This window comes from Carex rostrata, chromosome 20 (assembly GCF_964058835.1).
Source record: "Carex rostrata chromosome 20, lpCarRost1.2, whole genome shotgun sequence".
Lineage (NCBI taxonomy): Eukaryota > Viridiplantae > Streptophyta > Magnoliopsida > Poales > Cyperaceae > Carex > Carex rostrata.
The window spans coordinates 1,767,246-1,781,497 of NC_135937.1; positions in this window are offsets into that span (position 1 = coordinate 1,767,246).

Here is a 14,252-nt window from a genome sequence, read left to right on the forward strand (position 1 = left end):
CTTTTTAGAAACTAAAAATTTAATTAATCAGAAGAGGGAATTATTGTTCTTTTTTCTATAAATATATGGTATCGTACTTATGGTGTGGTTTTAGACCGAGTCAGACCAATTTTGAACCAAGCCATATTCAATTCGAGTTTGAGTTTGAATTAATTTTGAACTGGGCTGATTTGATTCGTTTCAGAATGAACTTCAATCGAGGGAATTAATTGCAAATTCTTTTAGAATTGAACTCAATTGAATCATGAACTATGAGCTTTGTTGTTAACCTTAGTTTCACCTGATGCAGTTTGTGGGACCACACTAGCAATGTGTCTTCATTGTTTTTCAGACGTTAAATCCTTCCTTGACTATATATTTGTTAAAAAACTGCATTGATTAGCCTGTTCTTAGTGAATTGGTGCAGTTCTATCTATTTTTTAAAAAAAAATATAACAAATAACAATCAATCTTTTTTTGGAAGATTTGAATTTTTTTTTAATTATTGGTGTATTAATTATACATGCAGTATTGCAGTCTGAGGATGTAAAAATTATATAAATAAATGCACCGATCGAGCTGAGGCTCTGCCACTATACGTCTATATATACCACACAATTCAACGCGCCAACAAAGTCCGCAACAAAATAACAAGGGTTGTTTAATGCACGAGTTGTCCTGATTCGTGCTGCCTTTGTCAAATGTTCTGCCAAGTTTCTGATTTCTTACGCATCCTAGCAACCCAATTAATGCGTTAAATGGATGTTTGCTATTCAATTCCTCTAGGTGCGGTTTCGGACTATTGTAATGTTGGGTCACCGTCACCAGAGGAGAATTTTACAGTGGGATAATTATAGAACTGTCACATAATTAATTAATAATACAACTGTCCTCCCTCTCCCTGTTATGGCAATAGTTTTGGATATTTTCGAAAAAGGAATTAAACAACTTCACATAAGCTCCTGTAACTACCAAAATAGGAACTCTTCTTTTTATACCCTCTGAAAAATCGAGAAAATATCTTTTTGCATGTGTTTCCTTCTCTTTTAATTTGTAAATATGCCAAAATTGTCACTGTATATCTTTCTACAATTAATTATGATAGATGATACAAAAGAAAATAACCATTTTGAACTAAAATCTGAAACAAACTGTCGGAGGATGTTTTTTTATTTGTTCTAGTAATGATGCAAGATGTCATTTACAAAAAGTTCTTGTGATAATTTCAAATCTTCAGGGGTGTATCCGAGTTCTTTGTATTCCTTTTCTTTTCTTGTTTATTTTTCTGACGTAACACCTGCATGTTTTATTGCATTTTCATATTATTGACAGTCTGTCACCTCCAATATCAAACTTCGTATCCAAATCCAAGCGTAACAATAGTGCTCTGCTCGCAATCACAGAAGCTACAGTAGTGATGACGCAGATGGGTTTGATAGGGTCAAATTGCTATAGCTATGCAACCAGAATTTTTTTAATTTTAGAAACTTATTTAAAATATAGGAAAATTAATAGATTAACCGTGAATTTTGACTAATAGAAAGAACCAAATTATTAGTTTGGTTTCTAGACAGTTCTAAATAAAGAATTTTTGTGATAGGAAAGAGGGAATCAAATCAATACTTCGTTCTTTTCATGAAATCAATATCTTAAACAATTAATATATCTATTTTTCTATATTATTTTTAATGGATTTCTAAAAAGAAATAATTCTGCTATGCAATACTCTGTCTCTGTCTCTCTCTCTCTCTCTTTTAGTTTTTTTCTCTTGATAATTGATTTATGCAGCTTTATTTTTGTATGCCAGCATCCACCAAAGTTTGCGGTGGTTAAAGTTTGGTTCAGATATTCAATTCTTACTGGTACTGGGTGCGGTCTCTATTCTATTTATGTGGTGACAGATTACGCATTAAACATGCATATTAACTGCATTTTGAAACATAACTAGAAACAAGTGGGCACACAATTTAATGATATTTAATGTTGATTAATTATGAGTAATTATATATCCGGATTTGCTGAGTGACATGGAACAGATGCAATATACTAGTAATTGTGCAAAACAAATCATTGACCAGATACAAATTTGAATATTTATGAAAAATATATATATATATATATATATATATATATATATATATATATATATATATATACAGTGTAACAATTATGAGCATTTTATGGTGATAAAATAATAAAAAAACGTTATATATATTATGCATGGTGATGAATCTCGCCTTTGGACAAAAATATTTTGACTTAATTTCAGCAGAGAGAGAGAGAGAGCTCAAATGCTTTCATTACTTTAGTGTCCTAAATTCCCAATCATGTCCTATAATTTTATCTCGATCTCGGTTTTTAAAATCTAAATAGTCAATTTGAACTGCTCAACATAATCTCTATATTAAAATGTGCTTGAAGACCAAATTTTATATATTTTTTGAAATTTTTTACTCTTTTCTTAAATCGGTACAAAATCACAGTTTCTAGAAGATTTTGAACTATTGAAAAAAAAAAGAAAAATATTTTGAACATTCTAAACAATAGTAAAAAAAAAAAATTCAAAAAATATAAAGTTTGGTCTCCAATTAAAAAACAACGGGCCATTTGAGCCCTCCTTTTCTGCAAAAACTTCTAAAAAGTAATGGATGCCAAGGCTAAAATATATATAATCCTCGCCTCTGTATATATTGTTTGATATCATGAAGTGTAATAGATCATAAGTACACTTGTAGTCTCTTTTAGCCAAAAGAAAAAAAAGGAGGAAAAAAAAACAACAATTTGAGGTATACAAATAAAAACATGAACAATTTGAATATATGTTTTAGGGAATTATAATTTATCTATATCTACACCGTTGTTACTTTTATTATTATTTTTTATGATTTTTTTTTTCTAAAGGAGCCTATTGTTGTGACATGACTATCATGAATCATAGAAGTTTTTTTTTTTGAGAAATTTGATAGTGGCTACCAATCATAGAAGATTCAGAAAAAAAAAAGAAAAGAAAACTATCTAATGTAATTACAATATATTGTATATTTTAGACAATTTATCGTATAAATACAAATATGAGTAATTCATTGAGGGTAATTATGTGATACTCCTAGCCATTCCATGTCACCCTAATAAATTACGAGGACAACAAAAATAATGTTTTGAATTGTCAAATATGAGAACTATTGCTTCGTTAGGGCCTGTTCGGTCAGATCACTATTCACGTGGGAAAAAAAAAAATTCAGTTCAACTGAATTTTTTTTTTCCCACGGGAACAGTGTTTTTTAGTTCAAATCCCATGCCCGCGCCCATTCCCATTTGTCGGCCGAACAGGCCCTTAGTCGGCAAGACTCAAGTACGGTCAGGATGACCAATTGGGGAATTCAATTGAATTCAATTAATTATCGTTGAAATTTTGTTTTGTTTGAAGCTAGACTTGACAAAACAATAATTCTGGTAAAACTTATCCAAATGTTGCTGTAAAAAGAGTTGGTGGTGGTTGGAAATGATATACCAGTTGATAATTAAAGTGTTGTGTATAAATCAAGTGTATTATTATTGTTGTACCGGATCTATATTATTATTACAGGAACAATATACAAAGAAAACTTGTAAAGTAACAATTGTATATCACATATATACAAGGTATTGGGTATTTGCGTACTCTCAGTTTCAGGGCTGACATCAAACCTGTAATCTCATTTTATATGCACCTTAACCTTTTCTCCTTTTTAAAAAGGTGAAATTACGTCATTAAATGCTAATTAATTACATTGCATTTGCTCCTGCCAGATATATATACGCCAGAAAAGAAAAAAAGCAAAAGCCAAAAAGGGGTCTCTATCAAGCAATTGTGGAGAAATAAATGCTTGAAGGTTTAGTGCTGAAGGTAATTAATGAGTGATGATGCAAGCAAAACAAAAAGAACGCGGTGCAGAGAGTTCAAAGATGGTAGTTGGCATTGCTATCGGTGGAGACGGGAGAGAAAGAGGAGGGAGAGAGCGGAGACAAACGCACGCAACTCCGGTCCAGTTGCACATTAATTCTTCTCCTTTATTGCTCTCTCATTTATTTGGCGTTTATAATCATCTCCCAGAGCAATGTTGGTTGTGGAACTTTTTTTTTGTTATTTCATCATATACGAGGTAAATTTTAGGTTTTGAAGAAGGTACAGAGTCCGACTAATATAATATCGGTTTCATATGATACTAACTTTAAAATCGATTAAATAGACTTCAAACGACTAATCAAAACCGTTCAAACCAATTTACTTCATGAGTGATGCGTTTACACACAATTTTTTTTTTAATATTTTTGAGTTATTTTAGTATCAAATCAAGCGGTGAAAATGTTGAAAAATGAATGTATTAAAATTAGCTTAAAAACTCACACATTTGACCGCTTGACTCGATACTAAATAAGTTCAAAAAGTTATAAATTTTGCATGTAAACGCATAACTAATGAAGTAAATCGGTTTGAACGGTTTGAATTCATCGTTTGAAGTTAATTTGATAGATTTTAGAATTGGTGTTATATAGGCTAAAATAACACTAATGTTATACTAGTCAAACTCTATAATATTTTCTCTCTCACAATGTTATTGTGCAAATCAAAACAAAGTTCAATTTCCTTTCTTTCCTTTTTTTCTCTAGGAATGCACACAAATTAAATTCTAGAGATTTGGTTTATTAGCTTTAATTTTGTTTATTATTAGATGAATCAGAGCTCAAGCTCTACATTTTTATATTTAGTTTCGTATTATTTTAAATATAAATAAGTAACAATTCATATTTCTTATAGATGAAAGTTATGTGATTATGTTATTTCCTTGATCTTACAATGGAATTAAAAAAAAAAAGAACAGGTTTATAATGTTATGTGATGACTAAGATATTTCAAATTGAATAATATAAATACACACCAAAATATATTCAAATTATTGACCTCGTGCTATAGTCAACACAACTATTTTCAAATCTTGCATTGAAACTAGTAAAAAAATTATAATTGAATGAATACCAAAATCTAATTAAAATTAATGCAGCGTTACATTATTTCTGGTGTCCTTTGTTTTGTCTTTTTATTTTTAGGTGGAAGACTCTTATCACCTTCCTTTTCGCTTGGTCTAAATCCAAATAGAAATGTTTTGTGTGCACTTAACAGATTTAACAATCGGTGTAGTTAGGTCTCCTTTTCTTTTTACCAATTAATAGTGTCAAGAGAGAGAAGGGAGTTGTTACTATTTACTAATACATGTCATATCCCTAATTAATATTTTAAAAGGTGTACTTGTATCGTTATCATGGATGTTGCAAATCATTAATGTTAGTTTACGTGTGTGAATTGTGATGTACAAATCAAACTATTATATAAGCACAATAATTAAATTTCAGGGAGCACAATTCAAACTTGAGCTTTCATGTTAATTATAATTAATGGAAGAACTGTTTAATTTGTTGAGGCATCCAAGTCTGTTAGTTAGATAATCCAAACTTAAAACATGTTCAATGGAAGAATATGTAACCATTTGGTAACAAATGTTACATATGGAATTGATCATTTCTGCTTGTTTTCAGAATTAATTAATCATTAACACTAAATTAGTAAATTCTATAGTTTAGAAAATAATAAGCAAAGCAAGAAAATATGTTATTGGAAGACAAAACGTACCGGTACCTAATTTTTAGAGCGGATATAATTTCATGCTTATTAATTTTAGATTTTTACGTATGTTTTATTTTATCCAAAGCATCATAATGAAAAGAAAACTGATTTTTTTTTAACCACACTTACCATATGTTTCCAATATGTGCTCTGCTCCTGATAAATAGTAATAAAAATACTACTAGAATAGTGACGACAAAATAATTAATTGATGGAATGAATCAAAGTTATTACAATAGTGATGATGAGATAATAAGATAAGAATGAGGTTTTGGTGTTTTGCAATGTTGACATAGGTCCGTGCTTTGAATTTATATTTTGGCTTTTAAATTCAAATAATTGAATCTGAGCCATTCAACATGATCTTAGTATGAAAATCAAATTTTATATTTTTTAGAATATTTTTAATATTTTTTAAAAATAAGTAGAAAATCACCTGATCTAAAGATTCTGGACCATCCAATTTTTTTTTCTATCTAAAAAATAAGTAAAAAATAAATTATAACAAATGTAAAATTTGGTCTCCCAATACATTTTCATATAAATATCATATTGAACCATTTGGATTGACTATTTGAACTTTAAAAATAAAAAATATAAATCCATAGCAAAGTAACATAGCCTCAGCCAAGAAATAATTATTAATGAGGAAGGTTTAAATGTCTTCATTTTTTGTGCAAGGCTCTATTTTTTAATTTTCTAATAACAACTTTTTAAAAAAAAATATATATATCTAAATAAAACAGGTAGATGTGACATATATCATTTTCTCTATATGCACATAAAAAAATTATGACTTTTTATTGTTGGTTTTATATTAATCAATAAGTTTAAATCCAACATTCATAATTTATCTTCATCGGTGTATTTTTGTAAAATATTAATACTAATAAAATAAAATTAAAATATCATAATCTTTAATGTGCGTATAGAGAAAATATTAAAAATTATATCTAACAGTTTTATTTTAAGTTTTAATTAGTTTAGTCCTAAAATAAAAATACGACGGAGACAAAAAGAAGATGCATGGAGGCATTTTGAATTATCCTCATTATTAATATTAACAGTGAGTAAATATTATAACAACAACAATAAGACTTATTCTTTTTGCTAACGACAACTAGTTATAACAACAAAATTATGGTGGTGAATAGTGATGACAATAATAAATACGAAAAAATCACTTCTGTAAAGTGCTGGTGATTATGGGAAGAGGGATGGCAATTCTGCACTTGGTTCGATATTGCTTCCCAGTTTTGATCAGTAATTATGAATTGGTCAACTCCAAGTTAAGTTTCTGAATCCCTTCAATTTGTCGCTCCTTTAAGAATATTTGATGTCATATTTCAAATTTAGACTCCTCAATTCTCATTTTATTTTAAAATGTTTGATGTTAAATTTAAAATTAGTCTAACTTTAGTATTTCGATGCAAATGGAGGTAAGCTATTAATGAAACATTTTCTCTCATACTTTGTACTCCTAATATTCCGAAAATTTTAAATATACCATACCCCAAAAAACAATAAACCAAATAACCACGTTTTCTTTGAAATTCGAAAAATGACACGGCCGCATCTAGCCGAAGCGGCCCTGAATTGGGGTCCGCTTTTAGGGGATGCGGCCCCCCAGTTTTTTTTTTTTTTTCAGAATTAGCAGATTTTTTGTTGTTTTGATTTTTTTTGTTTTAAAAATAGTTGTAGTTGTAGTTGTGTATGTCATTTAATTTGAAAAGATTTTACGTTTTTCGGAAGAAATATTATGTTGGAAACGTCGTTCGTTTGAGAACTGCATATGTACGAAGAAATATGACTGAGAAGTTATAAGTAGTTTGATTTTATGTTTTGATTTAGAAATATTAACTTAAGATACGACTAACAAACATGAAATAAATATTTATTACAATAAACGTACTCCTAAATAATATTCTTGAAAAATACTACAAAAAACAAGCAATGCAACATAAAATTGACTACTAGATAAAAATCCATTGCTTGCTTCTCAACCTGAAAATTGATAAACAAAAAAATATTGTTATTATTAATTCTCAATATTTTTTTTAAAGTTGGAATTGAATTTAAAAATATGAATTAACTACCTCGTGCATCTCGAGCAGCTTTGTTTTGTTGTTCCTGTGTATCTTGAACAGCTTGATGTCCTCTCCTTCTATTATGTAGTAAATCAAGCCACATCGGAATCCTATTGACTCGTCTTCGACCCAAAGTATTATTTTTGTCATTTGGAACAAGGATTGGGCCTTCATTTTGTGGCCAATCGGACCGATTGTCATACACATACTGTTCACCCCTCCATGTGTTGATAAGTGTCTGGTTGTGGTAGTAGTAATGTACAAACCTGCCAGGGTCGAGGCCTCGGAGACGGCACACTGCCAGAACATGAGAACACGGTAATCTGTCCAATTGCGGCTTCTGGCATGTTCATGTAACTGTGTTCTCATTCGTGATTACCACCGTGTATTTGTAATTCGCCTTGGTAAACTGGCCAGAAGTGTCAGACATATATGCATTAACTCTCTCTTGTGTGGATGTTATCTCAAACTCGTTTCAGTTGCCAAATCCATCGAGCTTCTTCATATCATTTGACCTCTCGCACCGTTTGTTAATCAACTACGAAAAATTGATGAAATTAATGTTTTAAAATAATTTAATGAAAATAAAAAATAAAATAATTTAATGAAAATAAAATACCTCGTGCACACGATATGAGAACTGTTGACCTTGGCTTGCTTCAAATTGTTCTTTTGCCCTCCTTTGAGGAAACCATTGCTGACATTTGTAAAATGTGTTCTCAATTATTATTGCTACCGGCAACCTACGAGATGATCTGAAGACATTATTGAGTGACTCAGACCCATTTGTCATCAAAATTCCCCAATGGTAACCCCCATCCAGCGCTTGGAATATCTTCCATGGTTTTGGACACTCGTTCTCATCTTGATCCAGATACTTACCCACACCGTCCAACCATTGTTTGCATTCCTTGCTCATATCTCCTCATATTTCTCTTCGTCACACATATCCTGAAGTACTTGATTGCATGTTCATTGCAATGATTCTTCTTCATGTTTTATGCTATGTGAGTAGCACAAAGACGGTGAACGCACTCATCCTCTGTTGGATTTTGATCTAGGCTGTCAGGTATATTTTAAAAATTTCATAGCGATCTAGACCAGATCTTACTATATATAAGGAATCAATCACACGCACTTTATTGATCATGTCACATGCATGATCTAGCAAAGTGTTATGAATCATACCTCTCCAATCAAGTGGAGCATGAATCGGTTGCCTGCGCCTTAGTCTCCTTTGATGAAGTTTCCAAAACAGGAAATCTCAAGCTTCACACACCAAGGTGTTATCGAGAATAGGAGGAGATCAATGCTAGTCGATCGTATCCCCGTGCCTTTGCGAATTCGAATGCCAGCACACAACTTCAAAGCACTTTGAAGAGTATTCGCGTAGCGCATCAACACAATCTCGCATGTTTCTTGATGATCCCAATCTTAACTCTAATCGAGGAGGTAAGGAGAGATCAAGATCTAGATCAATCTCGTGCAAGAAGGAGAGAGAGAGATTCGCTCGATCCTCTACACAAGGAGAGGAGAGAGAGAGGTGGCGACGGCGTGCCCAACCGGCGGAGGTTGCGGCTTTGATCTGGATCAGCTCCAAGCTAATCGGACGGGATGCAGAGGTGTGGGCCGAGACTAGGCTCGGTGTGGCGGTGCACGACGGACCCGATCGGGTCGGGTGGCAGGGTCGGCCTCAACTTGGTGGCGCAAGGTGGCGGGCGGCGCGTCTTCTGTTGGGTTTCGAGGTAACCAAAAACCCGTTTAGGCTTAAGCTGCGGAAAGAACGTAAAACAAAAAATTTACTTCTAACTTAAGCCAAGGATTAAACGGGGCATGTCAGGAAACTTTCCAAGGCGGTCCACCTTCAGTATTCCTTTGGCATCAAAACCCAATTTAATCATTTTACAGATCTACTCCATGATTGATTTCTAAAACTTTAATCTACTTACCAATTAAATAGATTAATATAACATATTTATACCTTGTTTCCAAATCATAGTTGGAATGCAGACCGAGCGAGTAGAGCTTCATCACGGGAATGATTCTCCTCGGAGCACCAAACGTATGGTGCCTCTATAGGTTATCCACCAGGACTAACCAGAGAGCGGTTTATTTCTTTTGCCAGAAATACCGTAAACCGCGGAATTTTGCAAAAACACTATTCACAGAGAAAAAGACAAAAACCTGTAAACACGAATTTTCGGTTACTCAGTTTCACAAATAAGCAAAACTGACATACCGCAAAATTCGAGAAAACACTATTCACCAATCCCGTAAATATACTTCACAACAACCCGCAAGATTATACGTCAGCTACGTATAACTTTCTTTTCTCAACCGAAACACTATTTGGGAGAGAAACCGAGAAAGAGAGAAAATACTGATTCGTTTCGACACGAAACGATACGAGTGAATTAGCGGTTTTTCTCTCTACATGCACCCCTCTATTTATAGGCTTTTGAGGAGGTTCGCAAAAGACCGAAATACCCCTCAACATATGCCTATTTACAAGATATGCCATTGAATGGATAAGGATGACATGTCATGTGGATAGGATTGATGACATGTCATCTGGATAGGATCGATGACGTGTCATGCGGATAAGGACGAATCTGAAAAGACCCGAATGCCCTCGGCCCGAATACAAATAATATTCATATAATTATTCTGAATAATTATATATATATATTTATATTTTATTTCTTGCGGTTGTTGTTTCGGTAATTTATACAACGTGTCCTGCACATTTATAAATTAACCGGTTACAACGTGTCACACACGTTTATAAATTAACCAATGTTTTTGCTTGTTATTTTTACATAACATTTATAATTTAATTATAACACGTATAATTAATTATAACCATCTTACTATTGATCATAACCAATTTATAATCAATCACAATAAGATTCTCCGATTAACTCCTATATGGTGTGACCCAATAGGATCTGTGTTATGTTGGTAAATAGAGTTAAAACTGTTTTAACTTCTATAATCATGAGCAACATCTGGCAACACATCATGACCATCCAATTACACAGATGATGCTGCACAGTACAATATCACGATCCAGTAAACAATTTACTTGTGTCTGTTCTTCTGTCTCATAGCTATCAGATTAGTTTCAAGGTAGGTGTGTGTCATCCTTGTAAACTTAATTTTTTCTTGATCTTGAGCAGATTATCAAATATGATTACTCTTGTAATCATACCGCGCGTTGATAATCTTATTCTATCAAGGGGCCCAGTGATGCTATAGCTCGTATAGAGATACGAGGGACAATAGTACTTTTGGTAAACCATCACTACCTCAGCTAAGCCATGTATATCGAAGAGCTACCGTTATAACTGCATTTTACCGACAGCGTTTGATAACAATCACACATATACATTTCTTAGTAGGAAAGATGAATACCTCATACTTTAGAACTTAACACTGAATGAAAGCATTAATGACACGAACACAATTCCGTATAATGTTTCATTCGGGGTCTGTCAGATATCATGTTCCTGGAACATATATCTATGTGATTAAAATGACAACTCCTTGTCTATGGTCTGTAAAACTTGACCATCATTTAATCCACATACTAACCTTACAGCGGTAATTAGTGTTCCTGCTAATTACCTTGGTCAGTGACCTTTTAAGAGTATATATCATCTATATTATGGAGTTTCACAATTTCAGTCATGAACTCGAAATGATCCATAAATGCAATAATACTCAAGGTAACAAAATGATATTAATCATCCAATTCATGAACAAAGCTTTATATATAATCAATTATCGTATTATTGACTTCTAGATTATTACACTAACATCTTCAAGGCTGATCGGCTCCATGTAAATGTATGAAGTATCAGATCTAGGATTTTTTTTGTTATATATATAGAAAGATTGATTAATATGTTTTCTGTAGTATTTTGACCGAAGTGCTATCGATTCAAATTTCAAATAATCGAATTCTAAACTTCGAACTAAGTAGTTTAGTAAATTGATTATATATTGAACTTGTAGAACATCAATTTTTCTATTTTTAGAAATTTTTTTACTATTTTTTATGATTTATGAAAGATGACAAAAAATGGCCTAAAAATAAAAGAAAATTGTCAATATTTTAGACTTTTTGTTTCCACCTTTCATAAATCATAAAAATAGTAAAAAAATTTCAAAAATAGTAAAAATTGGTATTCTACAAGTTCAATATATTACCAATTTACTGAGCTACTTAGTTCGCAGTTTTGAATTCGATTTTTTAAAATTTGGATCGGTAGCACTTCGGCCGAAGTGCTACCGAAAGCATATTAGTCAATCTCTCTCTCTCTCTCTCTCTCTATATATATATATATATATATATATATATATAGAGTCTGGCTAATGTCATAAACGTTATAATGAGTCAGTTTTTGAGATTTCAAAGTCTGAATAACCGATCCGAACCGTTCATCTTTTTCTCCATATTAATATGTGCTTGGAGACCAAATTTTACAATTTTTGAGATTTTTTTTACTATTTATTAAGCCACTTTGAAAATCGCCGATCCAACGGTGCCTTTTGGTTCGGATCGGTTATTCGGACTTTGAAATCTCAAAAACTGACTCGTTATAACTTAGGTTGAAATTATAACGTTATGACATTAGCCGGACTATATATATATATAGAGAGAGAGAGAGAGAGAGAAAGAGAGATGGGCTACGGTGAGTTGCGAAGTAAAGCGACTATTTTACTTCACGCTCATATTTTGCGATTTTAAAGTTCAAAATGTCGATCCGAACCATTCATCTTGTTCTCTATATTGAAATCTACTTGGAGACCAAATTTTACATTTTTTGGATTTTTTTACTATTTATTAAGCAATTTTGAAAGTTGCTGATCTGATGGTTTAGAAAATTTTACTGTTTTTTTACTGTTCACAGCAAAACAACAATTTTTAAAAATGCTTAATAAATAGTAAAAAATTCAAAAAATTGTAAAATTTGGTCTCCAAGCACATTTCAATATGGATTAAATATCTAACGGTTCGGATCGGTCGTTTGGACTTTCAAAATAAAAATATGGCGTGAAGTAGAAATGTGTTTTACTTCGCAACTCACCGTAGCCCATCTCTCTCTCTCTCTATATATATATATATAGAGTTAGGCTGGGGTGCTATGGATAACATAGTGGCCTCTATGCTACGGCTCAATATTCGAGTTTTCAAAATCCAAACGGTCGATCCGAACCGTTCATCTTATTCTCCATATTAATATCTGATTGGAGACCAAATTTTACATTTTTCTGAATTTTTTTACTATTTATTAAGTATTTTACAAAATTGTTGATCCAACAGTGGCTGCACAAAACAGTAAAACCGTTGGATTAGCGATTTTCAAAGTGGCTTAATAAATAGTAAAAAAATTCAGAAAATTATAAAATTTGGTCTCCAAGCAGATATTAATATGGAGAATAAGATGAACGGTTCGGATCGACCGTTTGGATTTTGAAAACTCGAATATTGAGCCGTAGCATAGAGGCCACAATGCTATCCATAACACCCCAGCCTAACTCTATATATATATATATATATAGAGGTAGGCTAATAAACAATCGATTGTTCCTAGCCTCCCGTGCAACCAAGTCATTTTCTGATTTTTAAAGGCTAAATGATCGATCCAAACCGTTAGATGTGATCTCCATATTAAAATGTGCTACGAGACCAAATTTTACATTTTTTGGAATTTTTTTACTATTTATTAAGCCACTTTGAAAATCGTTGATCCAACGGTGGCTTAACCAAACAGTAAAATTAGAAGCTACTGTTGGATCAGCGACTTTCAAAGTGGCTTAATAAATAGTAAAAAAATTTCAAAAAATGTAAAATTTGGTCTCCTAGCACATTTTAATATTGAGATCACATTTAACGGTTTGGATCGATAATTTGGACTTTAAAAATTGAAAAACGACTTGATTGCACGGGAGGCTAGGAACAATCGATTGTTTATTAGCCTACCTCTATATATATATATATAGAGTTAGGCTGGGGTGCTATGGATAGCATAGTGGCCTCCCGTGCTATGGCTCAATATTCGAGTTTTCAAAATCCAAATGGTCGATCCGAACCGTTCATCTTATTCTCCATATTAATATCTGCTTGGAGACCAAATTTTATAATTTTCTGAATTTTTTTACTATTTATTAAGCCACTTTGAAAATCGCTAATCCAACGGTTTTACTGTTTTGTGCAGCCACCGTTGGATCAACAATTTTGTAAAATACTTAATAAATAGTAAAAAAATTCAGAAAAATGTAAAATTTGGTCTCCAAGCAGATATTAATATGGAGAATAAGATGAACGGTTCGGATCGACCGTTTGGATTTTGAAAACTCGAATATTGAGCCGTAGCATAGAGGCCACTATGCTATCCATAGCACCCCAGCCTAACTCTATATATATATATATATATATATGAGTACGGCTAACGCGCTTCCTCTAGCATATGGGCCGAAATGCTTCCGGTGGAAAGTTGAAATTTCAAAATCCAAAA